This window comes from Pseudophryne corroboree, chromosome 12 (assembly GCF_028390025.1).
Source record: "Pseudophryne corroboree isolate aPseCor3 chromosome 12, aPseCor3.hap2, whole genome shotgun sequence".
Classification (NCBI taxonomy): domain Eukaryota; kingdom Metazoa; phylum Chordata; class Amphibia; order Anura; family Myobatrachidae; genus Pseudophryne; species Pseudophryne corroboree.
The window spans coordinates 171,694,143-171,713,734 of record NC_086455.1 but is presented as its reverse complement, the minus strand read 5'-3'; positions in this window follow the sequence as shown (position 1 = coordinate 171,713,734).

The window sequence follows — 19,592 nt, the reverse complement described above, 5'->3', positions numbered from 1 at the left end:
ATCTCCCTGTGATCACTGCTGACAGTGTCCACGGTGCTGAATCTCCCTGTGATCACTGCTGACAGTGTCCCCGGTGCTGAATCTCCCTGTGATCGCTGCTGACAGTGTCCACGGTGCTAAATCTCCCTGTGATCGCTGCTGACAGTGTCCACTGCGCTGAATCTCCCTGTGATCGCTGCTGATAGTGTCCTCGGTGCTGAATCTCCCTGTGATCGCTGCTGACAGTGTCCACGGTGCTGAATCTCCCTGTGATCGCTGTTGACAGTGTCCACGGTGCTGAATCTCCCTGTGATCACTACTGACAGTGTCCACGGTGCTGAATCTCCCTGTGATCGCTGCTGACAGTGTCCACGGTGCTGAATCTTCCTGTGATCGCTGCTGACAGTGTCCTCGGTGCTGAATCTCCCTGTGATCGCTGCTGACAGTGTCCCCGGTGCTGAATCTCCCTGTGATCACTACTGACAGTGTCCACGGTGCTGAATCTCCCTGTGATCGCTGTTGACAGTGTCCCCGGTGCTGAATCTCCCTGTGATCGCTGCTGACAGTGTCCCTGGTACTGAATCTCCCTGTGATCGCTGCTGACAGTGTCCACGGTGCTGAGTCTCCCTGTGATCGCTGTTGACCGTGTCCCCGGTGATGAATCTCCTGTGATCACTACTGACAGTGTCCACGGTGCTGAATCTCCCTGTGATCACTGCTGACAGTGTCCCCGGTGCTGAATCTCCCTGTGATCACTACTGACAGTGTCCACGGTGCTGAATCTCCCTGTGATCGCTGCTGACAGTATCCACGGTGCTGAATCTCCCTGTGATCGCTGCTGACAGTGTCCCCGGTGCTGAATCTCCCTGTGATCACTACTGACAGTGTCCACGGTGCTGAATCTCCCTGTGATCGCTGTTGACAGTGTCCCCGGTGCTGAATCTCTCTGTGATCGCTGCTGACAGTATCCCTGGTGCTGAATCTCCCTGTGATCACTACTGACAGTGTCCACGGTGCTGAATCTCCCTGTGATCGCTGCTGACAGTGTCCACGGTGCTGAATCTCCCTGTGATCACTACTGACAGTGTCCACGGTGCTGAATCTCCCTGTGATCACTACTGACAGTGTCCACGGTGCTGAATCTCCCTGTGATCGCTGCTGACAGTGTCCCCGGTGCTGAATCTCCCTGTGATCACTACTGACAGTGTCCACGGTGCTGAATCTCCCTGTGATCGCTGCTGACAGTGTCCACGGTGCTGAATCTCCCTGTGATCACTACTGACAGTGTCCACGGTGCTGAATCTCCCTGTGATCACTACTGACAGTGTCCACGGTGCTGAATCTCCCTGTGATCACTACTGACAGTGTCCACGGTGCTGAATCTCCCTGTGATCGCTGCTGACAGTGTCCACGGTGCTGAATCTCCCTGTGATCACTACTGACAGTGTCCACGGTGCTAAATCTCCCTGTGATCGCTGTTGACCGTGTCCCCGGTGCTGAATCTCCCCGTGATCGCTGCTGACAGTGTCCCCGGTGCTGAATCTCCCTGTGATCACTACTGACAGTGTCCACGGTGCTGAATCTCCCTGTGATCGCTGCTGACAGTGTCCACGGTGCTGAATCTCCCTGTGATCACTACTGACAGTGTCCACGGTGCTGAATCTCCCTGTGATCACTACTGACAGTGTCCACGGTGCTGAATCTCCCTGTGATCACTACTGACAGTGTCCACGGTGCTGAATCTCCCTGTGATCGCTGCTGACAGTGTCCACGGTGCTGAATCTCCCTGTGATCACTACTGACAGTGTCCACGGTGCTAAATCTCCCTGTGATCGCTGTTGACCGTGTCCCCGGTGCTGAATCTCCCTGTGATCGCTGCTGACAGTGTCCACGGTGCTGAATCTCCCTGTGATCGCTGCTGACAGTGTCCCCGGTGCTGAATCTCCCTGTGATCGCTGCTGACAGTGTCCACGGTGCTGAATCTCCCTGTGATCGCTGCTGACAGTGTCCCCGGTGCTGAATCTCCCTGTGATCGCTGCTGACAGTGTCCACGGTGCTGAATCTTCCTGTGATCGCTGCTGACAGTGTCCCCGGTGCTGAATCTCCCTGTGATCGCTGCTGACAGTGTCCCCGGTGCTGAATCTCCCTGTGATCACTACTGACAGTGTCCACGGTGCTGAATCTCCCTGTGATCGCTGTTGACAGTGTCCCCGGTGCTGAATCTCCCTGTGATCACTACTGACAGTGTCCACGGTGCTGAATCTCCCTGTGATCGCTGTTGACAGTGTCCCCGGTGCTGAATCTCCCTGTGATCGCTGCTGACAGTGTCCCTGGTACTGAATCTCCCTGTGATCGCTGCTGACAGTGTCCACGGTGCTGAATCTCCCTGTGATCGCTGTTGACAGTGTCCCCGATGCTGAATCTCCCTGTGATCGCTGTCTACCGTGTCCCCGGTGCTGAATCTCCCTGTGATCGCTGCTGACAGTGTCCCCGGTGCTGAATCTCCCTGTAATCGCTACTGACAGTGTCCACGGTGCTGAATCTCCCTGTGATCGCTGTTGACAGTGTCCACGGTGCTGAATCTCCCTGTGATCGCTGCTGAGTGTCCCCGGTGCTGAATCTCCCTGTGATCGCTGCTGACAGTGTCCACGGTGCTGAATCTCCCTGTGATCACTGCTGACAGTGTCCCCGGTGCTGAATCTCCCTGTGATCGCTGCTGACAGTGTCCACGGTGCTGAATCTCCCTGTGATCACTACTGACAGTGTCCACGGTGCTGAATCTCCCTGTGATCGCTGTTGACAGTGTCCCCGGTGCTGAATCTCCCTGTGATCGCTGTTGACAGTGTCCCCGGTGCTGAATCTCCCTGTGATCGCTGCTGACAGTGTCCACGGTGCTGAATCTCCCTGTGATCACTGCTGACAGTGTCCCCGGTGCTGAATCTCCCTGTGATCGCTGTTGACAGTGTCCCCGGTGCTGAATCTCCCTGTGATCGCTGTTGACAGTGTCCCCGGTGCTGAATCTCCCTGTGATCGCTGTTGACAGTGTCCCCGGTGCTGAATCTCCCTGTGATCACTGCTGACAGTGTCCACGGTGCTGAATCTCCCTGTGATCACTGCTGACAGTGTCCCCGGTGCTGAATCTCCCTGTGATCGCTGCTGACAGTGTCCACGGTGCTAAATCTCCCTGTGATCGCTGCTGACAGTGTCCACTGCGCTGAATCTCCCTGTGATCGCTGCTGATAGTGTCCTCGGTGCTGAATCTCCCTGTGATCGCTGCTGACAGTGTCCACGGTGCTGAATCTCCCTGTGATCGCTGTTGACAGTGTCCACGGTGCTGAATCTCCCTGTGATCGCTGTTGACCGTGTCCCCGGTGCTGAATCTCCCTGTGATCGCTGTTGACCGTGTCCCCGGTGCTGAATCTCCCTGTGATCGCTGCTGACAGTGTCCCCGGAGCTGAATCTCCCTGTGATCGCTGCTGACAGTGTCCACGGTGCTGAATCTCCCTGTGATCGCTGCTGACAGTGTCCACGGTGCTGAATCTCCCTGTAATCGCTACTGACAGTGTCCACGGTGCTGAATCTCCCTGTGATCACTACTGACAGTGTCCACGGTGCTGAATCTCCCTGTGATCGCTGCTGACAGTGTCCACGGTGCTGAATCTTCCTGTGATCGCTGCTGACAGTGTCCTCGGTGCTGAATCTCCCTGTGATCGCTGCTGACAGTGTCCCCGGTGCTGAATCTCCCTGTGATCACTACTGACAGTGTCCACGGTGCTGAATCTCCCTGTGATCGCTGTTGACAGTGTCCCCGGTGCTGAATCTCCCTGTGATCGCTGCTGACAGTGTCCCTGGTACTGAATCTCCCTGTGATCGCTGCTGACAGTGTCCACGGTGCTGAGTCTCCCTGTGATCGCTGTTGACCGTGTCCCCGGTGATGAATCTCCTGTGATCACTACTGACAGTGTCCACGGTGCTGAATCTCCCTGTGATCACTGCTGACAGTGTCCCCGGTGCTGAATCTCCCTGTGATCACTACTGACAGTGTCCACGGTGCTGAATCTCCCTGTGATCGCTGCTGACAGTATCCACGGTGCTGAATCTCCCTGTGATCGCTGCTGACAGTGTCCCCGGTGCTGAATCTCCCTGTGATCACTACTGACAGTGTCCACGGTGCTGAATCTCCCTGTGATCGCTGTTGACAGTGTCCACGGTGCTGAATCTCCCTGTGATCACTACTGACAGTGTCCACGGTGCTGAATCTCCCTGTGATCACTACTGACAGTGTCCACGGTGCTGAATCTCCCTGTGATCGCTGCTGACAGTGTCCCCGGTGCTGAATCTCCCTGTGATCACTACTGACAGTGTCCACGGAGCTGAATCTCCCTGTGATCGCTGCTGACAGTGTCCACGGTGCTGAATCTCCCTGTGATCACTACTGACAGTGTCCACGGTGCTGAATCTCCCTGTGATCACTACTGACAGTGTCCACGGTGCTGAATCTCCCTGTGATCACTACTGACAGTGTCCACGGTGCTGAATCTCCCTGTGATCGCTGCTGACAGTGTCCACGGTGCTGAATCTCCCTGTGATCACTACTGACAGTGTCCACGGTGCTAAATCTCCCTGTGATCGCTGTTGACCGTGTCCCCGGTGCTGAATCTCCCTGTGATCGCTGCTGACAGTGTCCACGGTGCTGAATCTCCCTGTGATCGCTGCTGACAGTGTCCCCGGTGCTGAATCTCCCTGTGATCGCTGCTGACAGTGTCCACGGTGCTGAATCTTCCTGTGATCGCTGCTGACAGTGTCCCCGGTGCTGAATCTCCCTGTGATCGCTGCTGACAGTGTCCCCGGTGCTGAATCTCCCTGTGATCACTACTGACAGTGTCCACGGTGCTGAATCTCCCTGTGATCGCTGTTGACAGTGTCCCCGGTGCTGAATCTCCCTGTGATCGCTGCTGACAGTGTCCCTGGTACTGAATCTCCCTGTGATCGCTGCTGACAGTGTCCACGGTGCTGAGTCTCCCTGTGATCGCTGTTGACCGTGTCCCCGGTGATGAATCTCCTGTGATCACTACTGACAGTGTCCACGGTGCTGAATCTCCCTGTGATCACTGCTGACAGTGTCCCCGGTGCTGAATCTCCCTGTGATCGCTGCTGACAGTGTCCACGGTGCTGAATCTCCCTGTGATCACTGCTGACAGTGTCCCCGGTGCTGAATCTCCCTGTGATCACTACTGACAGTGTCCACGGTGCTGAATCTCCCTGTGATCGCTGCTGACAGTATCCACGGTGCTGAATCTCCCTGTGATCGCTGCTGACAGTGTCCACGGTGCTGAATCTCCCTGTGATCGCTGTTGACAGTGTCCCCGATGCTGAATCTCCCTGTGATCGCTGTCTACCGTGTCCCCGGTGCTGAATCTCCCTGTGATCGCTGTTGACAGTGTCCACGGTGCTGAATCTCCCTGTGATCGCTGCTGACAGTGTCCACGGTGCTGAATCTCCCTGTGATCACCACTGACAGTGTCCACGGTGCTGAATCTCCCTGTGATCACTACTGACAGTGTCCACGGTGCTGAATCTCCCTGTGATCGCTGCTGACAGTGTCCCCGGTGCTGAATCTCCCTGTGATCGCTGCTGACAGTGTCCCCGGTGCTGAATCTCCCTGTGATCGCTGCTGACAGTGTCCACGGTGCTGAATCTCCCTGTGATCGCTGCTGACAGTGTCCCCGGTGCTAAATCTCCCTGTGATCGCTGCTGACAGTGTCCCCGGTGCTGAATCTCCCTGTGATCACTACTGACAGTGTCCACGGTGCTGAATCTCCCTGTGATCGCTGTTGACAGTGTCCCCGGTGCTGAATCTCCCTGTGATCGCTGCTGACAGTGTCCACGGTGCTGAGTCTCCCTGTGATCGCTGTTGACCGTGTCCCCGGTGATGAATCTCCTGTGATCACTACTGACAGTGTCCACGGTGCTGAATCTCCCTGTGATCACTGCTGACAGTGTCCCCGGTGCTGAATCTCCCTGTGATCACTACTGACAGTGTCCACGGTGCTGAATCTCCCTGTGATCGCTGCTGACAGTATCCACGGTGCTGAATCTCCCTGTGATCGCTGCTGACAGTGTCCCCGGTGCTGAATCTCCCTGTGATCACTACTGACAGTGTCCACGGTGCTGAATCTCCCTGTGATAGCTGTTGACAGTGTCCCCGGTGCTGAATCTCTCTGTGATCGCTGCTGACAGTATCCCTGGTGCTGAATCTCCCTGTGATCACTACTGACAGTGTCCACGGTGCTGAATCTCCCTGTGATCGCTGCTGACAGTGTCCACGGTGCTGAATCTCCCTGTGATCACTACTGACAGTGTCCACGGTGCTGAATCTCCCTGTGATCACTACTGACAGTGTCCACGGTGCTGAATCTCCCTGTGATCACTACTGACAGTGTCCACGGTGCTGAATCTCCCTGTGATCACTACTGACAGTGTCCACGGTGCTGAATCTCCCTGTGATCGCTGTTGACAGTGTCCCCGATGCTGAATCTCCCTGTGATCGCTGCTGACAGTGTCCCCGGTGCTGAATCTCCCTGTGATCGCTGCTGACAGTGTCCCCGGTGCTGAATCTCCCTGTGATCGCTGCTGACAGTGTCCCCGGTGCTGAATCTCCCTGTGATCGCTGCTGACAGTGTCCCCGGTGCTGAATCTCCCTGTGATCGCTGCTGACAGTGTCCCCGGTGCTGAATCTCCCTGTGATCGCTGCTGACAGTGTCCCCGGTGCTGAATCTCCCTGTGATCGCTGCTGACAGTGTCCACGGTGCTGAATCTCCATGTGATCCCTGTTGACAGTGTCCCCGATGCTGAATCTCCCTGTGATCGCTGCTGACAGTGTCCCCGGTGCTGAATCTCCCTGTGATCGCTGCTGACAGTGTCCACGGTGCTGAATCTCCCTGTGATCGCTGTTGACAGTGTCCCCGATGCTGAATCTCCCTGTGATCGCTGTCTACCGTGTCCCCGGTGCTGAATCTCCCTGTGATCGCTGCTGACAGTGTCCCCGGTGCTGAATCTCCCTGTAATCGCTACTGACAGTGTCCACGGTGCTGAATCTCCCTGTGATCGCTGTTGACAGTGTCCACGGTGCTGAATCTCCCTGTGATCGCTGCTGACAGTGTCCCCGGTGCTGAATCTCCCTGTGATCGCTGCTGACAGTGTCCACGGTGCTGAATCTCCCTGTGATCACTGCTGACAGTGTCCCCGGTGCTGAATCTCCCTGTGATCGCTGCTGACAGTGTCCACGGTGCTGAATCTCCCTGTGATCACTACTGACAGTGTCCACGGTGCTGAATCTCCCTGTGATCACTACTGACAGTGTCCACGGTGCTGAATCTCCCTGTGATCGCTGTTGACAGTGTCCCCGGTGCTGAATCTCCCTGTGATCGCTGCTGACAGTGTCCACGGTGCTGAATCTCCCTGTGATCGCTACGGACAGTGTCCACTGCGCTGAATCTCCCTGTGATCGCTGCTGACAGTGTCCACGGTGCTGAATCTCCCTGTGATCACTGCTGACAGTGTCCCCGGTGCTGAATCTCCCTGTGATCACTGCTGACAGTGTCCCCGGTGCTGAATCTCCCTGTGATCGCTGCTGACAGTGTCCACGGTGCTGAATCTCCCTGTGATCACTACTGACAGTGTCCACGGTGCTGAATCTCCCTGTGATCACTACTGACAGTGTCCACGGTGCTGAATCTCCCTGTGATCGCTGTCGACAGTGTCCCCGATGCTGAATCTCCCTGTGATCGCTGCTGACAGTGTCCCCGGTGCTGAATCTCCCTGTGATCGTTGCTGACAGTGTCCCCGGTGCTGAATCTCCCTGTGATCGCTGCTGACAGTGTCCCCGGTGCTGAATCTCCCTGTGATCGCTGCTGACAGTGTCCCCGGTGCTGAATCTCCCTGTGATCGCTGCTGACAGTGTCCCCGGTGCTGAATCTCCCTGTGATCGCTGCTGACAGTGTCCCCGGTGCTGAATCTCCCTGTGATCGCTGCTGACAGTGTCCACGGTGCTGAATCTCCATGTGATCCCTGTTGACAGTGTCCCCGATGCTGAATCTCCCTGTGATCGCTGCTGACAGTGTCCCCGGTGCTGAATCTCCCTGTGATCGCTGCTGACAGTGTCCACGGTGCTGAATCTCCCTGTGATCGCTGTTGACAGTGTCCCCGATGCTGAATCTCCCTGTGATCGCTGTCTACCGTGTCCCCGGTGCTGAATCTCCCTGTGATCGCTGCTGACAGTGTCCCCGGTGCTGAATCTCCCTGTAATCGCTACTGACAGTGTCCACGGTGCTGAATCTCCCTGTGATCGCTGTTGACAGTGTCCACGGTGCTGAATCTCCCTGTGATCGCTGCTGACAGTGTCCCCGGTGCTGAATCTCCCTGTGATCGCTGCTGACAGTGTCCACGGTGCTGAATCTCCCTGTGATCACTGCTGACAGTGTCCCCGGTGCTGAATCTCCCTGTGATCGCTGCTGACAGTGTCCACGGTGCTGAATCTCCCTGTGATCACTACTGACAGTGTCCACGGTGCTGAATCTCCCTGTGATCACTACTGACAGTGTCCACGGTGCTGAATCTCCCTGTGATCGCTGTTGACAGTGTCCCCGGTGCTGAATCTCCCTGTGATCGCTGCTGACAGTGTCCACGGTGCTGAATCTCCCTGTGATCGCTACGGACAGTGTCCACTGCGCTGAATCTCCCTGTGATCGCTGCTGACAGTGTCCACGGTGCTGAATCTCCCTGTGATCACTGCTGACAGTGTCCCCGGTGCTGAATCTCCCTGTGATCACTGCTGACAGTGTCCCCGGTGCTGAATCTCCCTGTGATCGCTGCTGACAGTGTCCACGGTGCTGAATCTCCCTGTGATCGCTGCTGACAGTGTCCCCGGTGCTGAATCTCCCTGTGATCGCTGCTGACAGTGTCCGCGGTGCTGAATCTCCCTGTGATCGCTGCTGACAGTGTCCCCGGTGCTGAATCTCCCTGTGATCGCTGCTGACAGTGTCCCCGGTGCTGAATCTCCCTGTGATCGCTGCTGACAGTGTCCACGGTGCTGAATCTCCCTGTGATCACTGCTGACAGTGTCCCCGGTGCTGAATCTCCCTGTGATCACTACTGACAGTGTCCACGGTGCTGAATCTCCCTGTGATCGCTGCTGACAGTATCCACGGTGCTGAATCTCCCTGTGATCGCTGCTGACAGTGTCCCCGGTGCTGAATCTCCCTGTGATCACTACTGACAGTGTCCACGGTGCTGAATCTCCCTGTGATCGCTGTTGACAGTGTCCCCGATGCTGAATCTCTCTGTGATCGCTGCTGACAGTATCCCTGGTGCTGAATCTCCCTGTGATCACTACTGACAGTGTCCACGGTGCTGAATCTCCCTGTGATCGCTGCTGACAGTGTCCACGGTGCTGAATCTCCCTGTGATCACTACTGACAGTGTCCACGGTGCTGAATCTCCCTGTGATCACTACTGACAGTGTCCACGGTGCTGAATCTCCCTGTGATCACTACTGACAGTGTCCACGGTGCTGAATCTCCCTGTGATCACTACTGACAGTGTCCACGGTGCTGAATCTCCCTGTGATCGCTGTTGACAGTGTCCCCGATGCTGAATCTCCCTGTGATCGCTGCTGACAGTGTCCCCGGTGCTGAATCTCCCTGTGATCGCTGCTGACAGTGTCCCCGGTGCTGAATCTCCCTGTGATCGCTGCTGACAGTGTCCCCGGTGCTGAATCTCCCTGTGATCGCTGCTGACAGTGTCCCCGGTGCTGAATCTCCCTGTGATCGCTGCTGACAGTGTCCCCGGTGCTGAATCTCCCTGTGATCGCTGCTGACAGTGTCCCCGGTGCTGAATCTCCCTGTGATCGCTGCTGACAGTGTCCACGGTGCTGAATCTCCATGTGATCCCTGTTGACAGTGTCCCCGATGCTGAATCTCCCTGTGATCGCTGCTGACAGTGTCCCCGGTGCTGAATCTCCCTGTGATCGCTGCTGACAGTGTCCACGGTGCTGAATCTCCCTGTGATCGCTGTTGACAGTGTCCCCGATGCTGAATCTCCCTGTGATCGCTGTCTACCGTGTCCCCGGTGCTGAATCTCCCTGTGATCGCTGCTGACAGTGTCCCCGGTGCTGAATCTCCCTGTAATCGCTACTGACAGTGTCCACGGTGCTGAATCTCCCTGTGATCGCTGTTGACAGTGTCCACGGTGCTGAATCTCCCTGTGATCGCTGCTGAGTGTCCCCGGTGCTGAATCTCCCTGTGATCGCTGCTGACAGTGTCCACGGTGCTGAATCTCCCTGTGATCACTGCTGACAGTGTCCCCGGTGCTGAATCTCCCTGTGATCGCTGCTGACAGTGTCCACGGTGCTGAATCTCCCTGTGATCACTACTGACAGTGTCCACGGTGCTGAATCTCCCTGTGATCGCTGTTGACAGTGTCCCCGGTGCTGAATCTCCCTGTGATCGCTGTTGACAGTGTCCCCGGTGCTGAATCTCCCTGTGATCGCTGCTGACAGTGTCCACGGTGCTGAATCTCCCTGTGATCGCTACGGACAGTGTCCACTGCGCTGAATCTCCCTGTGATCGCTGCTGACAGTGTCCACGGTGCTGAATCTCCCTGTGATCACTGCTGACAGTGTCCCCGGTGCTGAATCTCCCTGTGATCACTGCTGACAGTGTCCCCGGTGCTGAATCTCCCTGTGATCGCTGCTGACAGTGTCCACGGTGCTGAATCTCCCTGTGATCACTGCTGACAGTGTCCCCGGTGCTGAATCTCCCTGTGATCGCTGTTGACAGTGTCCCCGGTGCTGAATCTCCCTGTGATCGCTGCTGACAGTGTCCACGGTGCTGAATCTCCCTGTGATCGCTGCTGACAGTGTCCACGGTGCTGAATCTCCCTGTGATCACTGCTGACAGAGTCCCCGGTGCTGAATCTCCCTGTGATCGCTGTTGACAGTGTCCCCGGTGCTGAATCTCCCTGTGATCGCTGTTGACAGTGTCCCCGGTGCTGAATCTCCCTGTGATCACTGCTGACAGTGTCCACGGTGCTGAATCTCCCTGTGATCACTGCTGACAGTGTCCCCGGTGCTGAATCTCCCTGTGATCGCTGCTGACAGTGTCCACGGTGCTAAATCTCCCTGTGATCGCTGCTGATAGTGTCCACTGCGCTGAATCTCCCTGTGATCGCTGCTGATAGTGTCCTCGGTGCTGAATCTCCCTGTGATCGCTGCTGACAGTGTCCACGGTGCTGAATCTCCCTGTGATCGCTGTTGACAGTGTCCACGGTGCTGAATCTCCCTGTGATCGCTGTTGACCGTGTCCCCGGTGCTGAATCTCCCTGTGATCGCTGCTGACAGTGTCCACGGTGCTGAATCTCCCTGTGATCGCTGCTGACAGTGTCCACGGTGCTGAATCTCCCTGTAATCGCTACTGACAGTGTCCACGGTGCTGAATCTCCCTGTGATCACTACTGACAGTGTCCACGGTGCTGAATCTCCCTGTGATCGCTGCTGACAGTGTCCACGGTGCTGAATCTTCCTGTGATCGCTGCTGACAGTGTCCCCGGTGCTGAATCTCCCTGTGATCGCTGCTGACAGTGTCCCCGGTGCTGAATCTCCCTGTGATCACTACTGACAGTGTCCACGGTGCTGAATCTCCCTGTGATCGCTGTTGACAGTGTCCCCGGTGCTGAATCTCCCTGTGATCGCTGCTGACAGTGTCCACGGTGCTGAGTCTCCCTGTGATCGCTGTTGACCGTGTCCCCGGTGATGAATCTCCTGTGATCACTACTGACAGTGTCCACGGTGCTGAATCTCCCTGTGATCACTGCTGACAGTGTCCCCGGTGCTGAATCTCCCTGTGATCACTACTGACAGTGTCCACGGTGCTGAATCCCCCTGTGATCGCTGCTGACAGTGTCCCCGGTGCTGAATCTCCCTGTGATCACTACTGACAGTGTCCACGGTGCTGAATCTCCCTGTGATCGCTGCTGACAGTGTCCACGGTGCTGAATCTCCCTGTGATCGCTGTTGACAGTGTCCCCGGTGCTGAATCTCTCTGTGATCGCTGCTGACAGTATCCCTGGTGCTGAATCTCCCTGTGATCACTACTGACAGTGTCCACGGTGCTGAATCTCCCTGTGATCGCTGCTGACAGTGTCCACGGTGCTGAATCTCCCTGTGATCACTACTGACAGTGTCCACGGTGCTGAATCTCCCTGTGATCACTACTGACAGTGTCCACGGTGCTGAATCTCCCTGTGATCACTACTGACAGTGTCCACGGTGCTGAATCTCCCTGTGATCGCTGCTGACAGTGTCCCCGGTGCTGAATCTCCCTGTGATCACTACTGACAGTGTCCACGGTGCTGAATCTCCCTGTGATCGCTGCTGACAGTGTCCACGGTGCTGAATCTCCCTGTGATCACTACTGACAGTGTCCACGGTGCTGAATCTCCCTGTGATCACTACTGACAGTGTCCACGGTGCTGAATCTCCCTGTGATCACTACTGACAGTGTCCACGGTGCTGAATCTCCCTGTGATCGCTGCTGACAGTGTCCACGGTGCTGAATCTCCCTGTGATCACTACTGACAGTGTCCACGGTGCTAAATCTCCCTGTGATCGCTGTTGACCGTGTCCCCGGTGCTGAATCTCCCTGTGATCGCTGCTGACAGTGTCCACGGTGCTGAATCTCCCTGTGATCGCTGCTGACAGTGTCCCCGGTGCTGAATCTCCCTGTGATCGCTGCTGACAGTGTCCACGGTGCTGAATCTTCCTGTGATCGCTGCTGACAGTGTCCCCGGTGCTGAATCTCCCTGTGATCGCTGCTGACAGTGTCCCCGGTGCTGAATCTCCCTGTGATCACTACTGACAGTGTCCACGGTGCTGAATCTCCCTGTGATCGCTGTTGACAGTGTCCCCGGTGCTGAATCTCCCTGTGATCGCTGCTGACAGTGTCCCTGGTACTGAATCTCCCTGTGATCGCTGCTGACAGTGTCCACGGTGCTGAGTCTCCCTGTGATCGCTGTTGACCGTGTCCCCGGTGATGAATCTCCTGTGATCACTACTGACAGTGTCCACGGTGCTGAATCTCCCTGTGATCACTGCTGACAGTGTCCCCGGTGCTGAATCTCCCTGTGATCGCTGCTGACAGTGTCCACGGTGCTGAATCTCCCTGTGATCACTACTGACAGTGTCCACGGTGCTGAATCTCCCTGTGATCACTGCTGACAGTGTCCCGGGTGCTGAATCTCCCTGTGATCACTACTGACAGTGTCCACGGTGCTGAATCTCCCTGTGATCGCTGCTGACAGTATCCACGGTGCTGAATCTCCCTGTGATCGCTGCTGACAGTGTCCCCGGTGCTGAATCTCCCTGTGATCGCTGCTGACAGTGTCCACGGTGCTGAATCTCCCTGTGATCGCTGTTGACAGTGTCCCCGGTGCTGAATCTCTCTGTGATCGCTGCTGACAGTATCCCTGGTGCTGAATCTCCCTGTGATCACTACTGACAGTGTCCACGGTGCTGAATCTCCCTGTGATCGCTGCTGACAGTGTCCACGGTGCTGAATCTCCCTGTGATCACTACTGACAGTGTCCACGGTGCTGAATCTCCCTGTGATCACTACTGACAGTGTCCACGGTGCTGAATCTCCCTGTGATCACTACTGACAGTGTCCACGGTGCTGAATCTCCCTGTGATCGCTGCTGACAGTGTCCCCGGTGCTGAATCTCCCTGTGATCGCTGCTGACAGTGTCCCCGGTGCTGAATCTCCCTGTGATCGCTGCTGACAGTGTCCGCGGTGCTGAATCTCCCTGTGATCGCTGCTGACAGTGTCCACGGTGCTGAATCTCCCTGTGATCGCTGCTGACAGTGTCCACGGTGCTGAATCTCCCTGTGATCGCTGCTGACAGTGTCCCCGGTGCTGAATCTCCCTGTGATCACTACTGACAGTGTCCACGGTGCTGAATCTCCCTGTGATCGCTGTTGACAGTGTCCCCGGTGCTGAATCTCCCTGTGATCGCTGCTGACAGTGTCCCCGGTGCTGAATCTCCCTGTGATCGCTGCTGACAGTGTCCCTGGTACTGAATCTCCCTGTGATCGCTGCTGACAGTGTCCACGGTGCTGAGTCTCCCTGTGATCGCTGTTGACCGTGTCCCCGGTGATGAATCTCCTGTGATCACTACTGACAGTGTCCACGGTGCTGAATCTCCCTGTGATCACTGCTGACAGTGTCCCCGGTGCTGAATCTCCCTGTGATCACTACTGACAGTGTCCACGGTGCTAAATCTCCCTGTGATCGCTGCTGACAGTATCCACGGTGCTGAATCTCCCTGTGATCGCTGCTGACAGTGTCCCCGGTGCTGAATCTCTCTGTGATCACTACTGACAGTGTCCTCGGTGCTGAATCTCCCTGTGATCGCTGCTGACAGTGTCCACGGTGCTGAATCTCCCTGTGATCACTACTGACAGTGTCCACGGTGCTGAATCTCCCTGTGATCACTACTGACAGTGTCCACGGTGCTGAATCTCCCTGTGATCACTACTGACAGTGTCCACGGTGCTGAATCTCCCTGTGATCGCTGCTGACAGTGTCCCCGGTGCTGAATCTCCCTGTGATCGCTGCTGACAGTGTCCCCGGTGCTGAATCTCCCTGTGATCGCTGCTGACAGTGTCCCCGGTGCTGAATCTCCCTGTGATCGCTGCTGACAGTGTCCCCGGTGCTGAATCTCCCTGTGATCGCTGCTGACAGTGTCCCCGGTGCTGAATCTCCCTGTGATCGCTGCTGACAGTGTCCCCGGTGCTGAATCTCCCTGTGATCGCTGCTGACAGTGTCCCCGGTGCTGAATCTCCCTGTGATCGCTGCTGACAGTGTCCCCGGTGCTGAATCTCCCTGTGATCGCTGCTGACAGTGTCCCCGGTGCTGAATCTCCCTGTGATCGCTGCTGACAGTGTCCCCGGTGCTGAATCTCCATGTGATCCCTGTTGACAGTGTCCCCGATGCTGAATCTCCCTGTGATCGCTGCTGACAGTGTCCCCGGTGCTGAATCTCCCTGTGATCGCTGCTGACAGTGTCCACGGTGCTGAATCTCCCTGTGATCGCTGTTGACAGTGTCCCCGATGCTGAATCTCCCTGTGATCGCTGTCTACCGTGTCCCCGGTGCTGAATCTCCCTGTGATCGCTGCTGACAGTGTCCCCGGTGCTGAATCTCCCTGTAATCGCTACTGACAGTGTCCACGGTGCTGAATCTCCCTGTGATCGCTGTTGACAGTGTCCACGGTGCTGAATCTCCCTGTGATCGCTGCTGACAGTGTCCCCGGTGCTGAATCTCCCTGTGATCGCTGCTGACAGTGTCCACGGTGCTGAATCTCTCTGTGATCACTGCTGACAGTGTCCCCGGTGCTGAATCTCCCTGTGATCGCTGCTGACAGTGTCCACGGTGCTGAATCTCCCTGTGATCACTACTGACAGTGTCCACGGTGCTGAATCTCCCTGTGATCGCTGTTGACAGTGTCCCCGGTGCTGAATCTCCCTGTGATCGCTGTTGACAGTGTCCCCGGTGCTGAATCTCCCTGTGATCGCTGCTGACAGTGTCCACGGTGCTGAATCTCCCTGTGATCGCTACGGACAGTGTCCACTGCGCTGAATCTCCCTGTGATCGCTGCTGACAGTGTCCACGGTGCTGAATCTCCCTGTGATCACTGCTGACAGTGTCCCCGGTGCTGAATCTCCCTGTGATCGCTGCTGACAGTGTCCCCGGTGCTGAATCTCCCTGTGATCGCTGCTGACAGTGTCCACGGTGCTGAATCTCCCTGTGATCACTGCTGACAGTGTCCCCGGTGCTGAATCTCCCTGTGATCGCTGTTGACAGTGTCCCCGGTGCTGAATCTCCCTGTGATCGCTGTTGACAGTGTCCCCGGTGCTGAATCTCCCTGTGATCGCTGTTGACAGTGTCCCCGGTGCTGAATCTCCCTGTGATCACTGCTGACAGTGTCCACGGTGCTGAATCTCCCTGTGATCACTGCTGACAGTGTCCCCGGTGCTGAATCTCCCTGTGATCGCTGCTGACAGTGTCCACGGTGCTGAATCTTCCTGTGATCACTGCTGACAGTGTCCCCGGTGCTGAATCTCCCTGTGATCGCTGCTGACAGTGTCCCCGGTGCTGAATCTCCCTGTGATCACTACTGACAGTGTCCACGGTGCTGAATCTCCCTGTGATCGCTGTTGACAGTGTCCCCGGTGCTGAATCTCCCTGTGATCGCTGCTGACAGTGTCCCCGGTGCTGAATCTCCCTGTGATCGCTACGGACAGTGTCCACTGCGCTGAATCTCCCTGTGATCGCTGCTGACAGTGTCCACTGCGCTGAATCTCCCTGTGATCGCTGCTGACAGTGTCCCCGGTGCTGAATCTCCCTGTGATCGCTGCTGACAGTGTCCACGGTGCTGAATCTCCCTGTGATCACTACTGACAGTGTCCCCGGTGCTGAATCTCCCTGTGATCACTGCTGACAGTGTCCCCGGTGCTGAATCTCCCTGTGATCGCTGCTGACAGTGTCCCCGGTGCTGAATCTCCCTGTGATCGCTGCTGACAGTATCCCTGGTGCTGAATCTCCCTGTGATCGCTGCTGACAGTGTCCACGGTGCTGAATCTCCCTGTGATCGCTGCTGACAGTGTCCACGGTGCTGAATCTCCCTGTAATCGCTACTGACAGTGTCCACGGTGCTGAATCTCCCTGTGATCACTACTGACAGTGTCCACGGTGCTGAATCTCCCTGTGATCGCTGTTGACAGTGTCCTCGGTGCTGAATCTCCCTGTGATCGCTGCTGACAGTGTCCACTGCGCTGAATCTCCCTGTGATCGCTGCTGACAGTGTCCACTGCGCTGAATCTCCCTGTGATCGCTGCTGACAGTGTCCACTGCGCTGAATCTCCCTGTGATCGCTGCTGACAGTGTCCCCGGTGCTGAATCTCCCTGTGATCGCTGCTGACAGTGTCCCCGGTGCTGAATCTCCCTGTGATCGCTACGGACAGTGTCCACTGCGCTGAATCTCCCTGTGATCGCTGCTGACAGTGTCCACTGCGCTGAATCTCCCTGTGATCGCTGCTGACAGTGTCCCCGGTGCTGAATCTCCCTGTGATCGCTGCTGACAGTGTCCCCGGTGCTGAATCTCCCTGTGATCGCTGCTGACAGTGTCCACTGCGCTGAATCTCCCTGTGATCGCTGCTGACAGTGTCCACGGTGCTGAATCTCCCTGTGATCGCTGCTGACAGTGTCCACTGCGCTGAATCTCCCTGTGATCGCTGCTGACAGTGTCCACGGTGCTGAATCTCCCTGTGATCGCTGCTGACAGTGTCCACTGCGCTGAATCTCCCTGTGATCGCTGCTGACAGTGTCCACGGTGCTGAATCTCCCTGTGATCGCTGCTGACAGTGTCCACTGCGCTGAATCTCCCTGTGATCGCTGCTGACAGTGTCCACGGTGCTGAATCTCCCTGTGATCGCTGCTGACAGTGTCCACTGCGCTGAATCTCCCTGTGATCGCTGCTGACAGTGTCCACTGCGCTGAATCTCCCTGTGATCGCTGCTGACAGTGTCCCCGGTGCTGACTCTCCCTGTGATCGCTGCTGACTGTGTCCACGGTGCTGAATCTCCCTGTGATCGCTGCTGACAGTGTCCCCGGTGCTGAATCTCCCTGTGATCGCTGCTGACAGTGTCCTCGGTGCTGAATCTCCCTGTGATCGCTGCTGACAGTGTCCACTGCGCTGAATCTCCCTGTGATCGCTGCTGACAGTGTCCACGGTGCTGAATCTCCCTGTGATCGCTGCTGACAGTGTCCACTGCGCTGAATCTCCCTGTGATCGCTGCTGACAGTGTCCACGGTGCTGAATCTCCCTGTGATCGCTGCTGACAGTGTCCACTGCGCTGAATCTCCCTGTGATCGCTGCTGACAGTGTCCCTGGTGCTGAATCTCCCTGTGATCGCTGCTGACAGTGTCCACGGTGCTGAATCTCCCTGTGATCGCTGCATACAATCTCCAAAGTAACAGTTCATTTTTTTCTCTCATTGTTCAGAACAAACTGATTCTCATACAATATGAATGTGGCCGTATGACCATTGAGGACACCATTGATCCTGACCAAATCCCCAACTCCATTTGCTGAAATGCAGCCCCAAACCTGCAGGGTACCTCCACCATGCGTCACTGCTGCAGGCAGACACTCATTATTGTACCGCTCTCCAGTCCTCCGGGGAACACACTGCCCTCTGTTACACCGGATATTTCACATTGTGACTCCTCAGTCCAGAGCCCCTGCTGCCATGTCTGTGCTCCCCAGTTCCCATGTTTTTGGGCACAGTTGAGTCACTTTTTCGCTTGTTTCCATGTTGAAGGTATGGCTTTTGGGTGCATTTCTTCCATGAGACCACTTGGTCCGAACAGTAGGTGGGTGCACCAGGGTCTCACTGGTTTCTGCCAGTTCTGAGCTGAAGGAATATTCCGATGTCTGAGGGAAGTAAGCATGATGTGTCTTTCATCTGATGCACTAAGGTGGTCATTCAGAGTTGTTCGATTGTTGCCAATTTTCGCTATGCTGCGATTTGTTGCTAAATGCGCATGGTACGCAGCGCGCATGCGCTTAGTTATTTAACTGAAAACCTAGCAATTTTGCTGTTGTCTGTGCGGCGCATTTCAGTCGCTCTGCTGATCGGTGAATGATTGACAGGAAAGGGGCGTTTCTTGGTGGTAACTGAGCGTTTTCCGGGAGTGTGCTAAAAAACGCAGGCGTGCCAGGTAAAAACGCGGGAGTGTCTGGAGAAACGGGGGAGTGGCTGGCCGAACGCGGGGCGTGTTTGTGACATCAAACCAGGAACTAAACGGACTACGCTGATCGCAATCTAGGAGTAGGTCTGGAGCTACTCAGACACTGCAAGGAATTATTTAGTAGCAATTCTGCTAATCTTTCGTTCGCTATTCTGCTAAACTAAGATACACTCCCAGAGGGCGGCGGCCTAGCGTGTGCAATGCTGCTAAAAGCAGCTAGCGAGCGAACAACTCGGGATGAGGGCCTAAGTTTCCTTGGACGACCACTGCGTCTACGGTTCTCAACATATCCCGTTTCTTTGTGCTTCATTGCTGAGAAGTACAGGCAGGTAATTATCCATTATGCAATAACATCAGGGAGGCATCTGATTGGCTTCAAATTTATTCTGGAGCAGGACAATTACCCCAAACATACAGCCAATGTCATTAAGAACAATCTTCAGCGTAATGAAGAACAAGGAGTCCTGAAAGTGAGGATATGGCCCCCACAGAGCCCTGATCTCAACATCATCGAGTCTGTCTGGGATTACATGAATAGACAGAAGGATTTGAGCAAGCTACATCCACAGAAGATCTGTGGTTAGTTCTCCAAGATCTTTGGAACAATCTTCCTGCCGAGTTCCTTCAGTAACTGTGTGCAAGTGTACCTAGAAGAACTGATGCTGTTTTGAAGGCAAAAGGTGGTCACACCAAATATTGATTTGATTTAGATTATTATTATTATCCTTTATTTATATGGCGCCACAAGG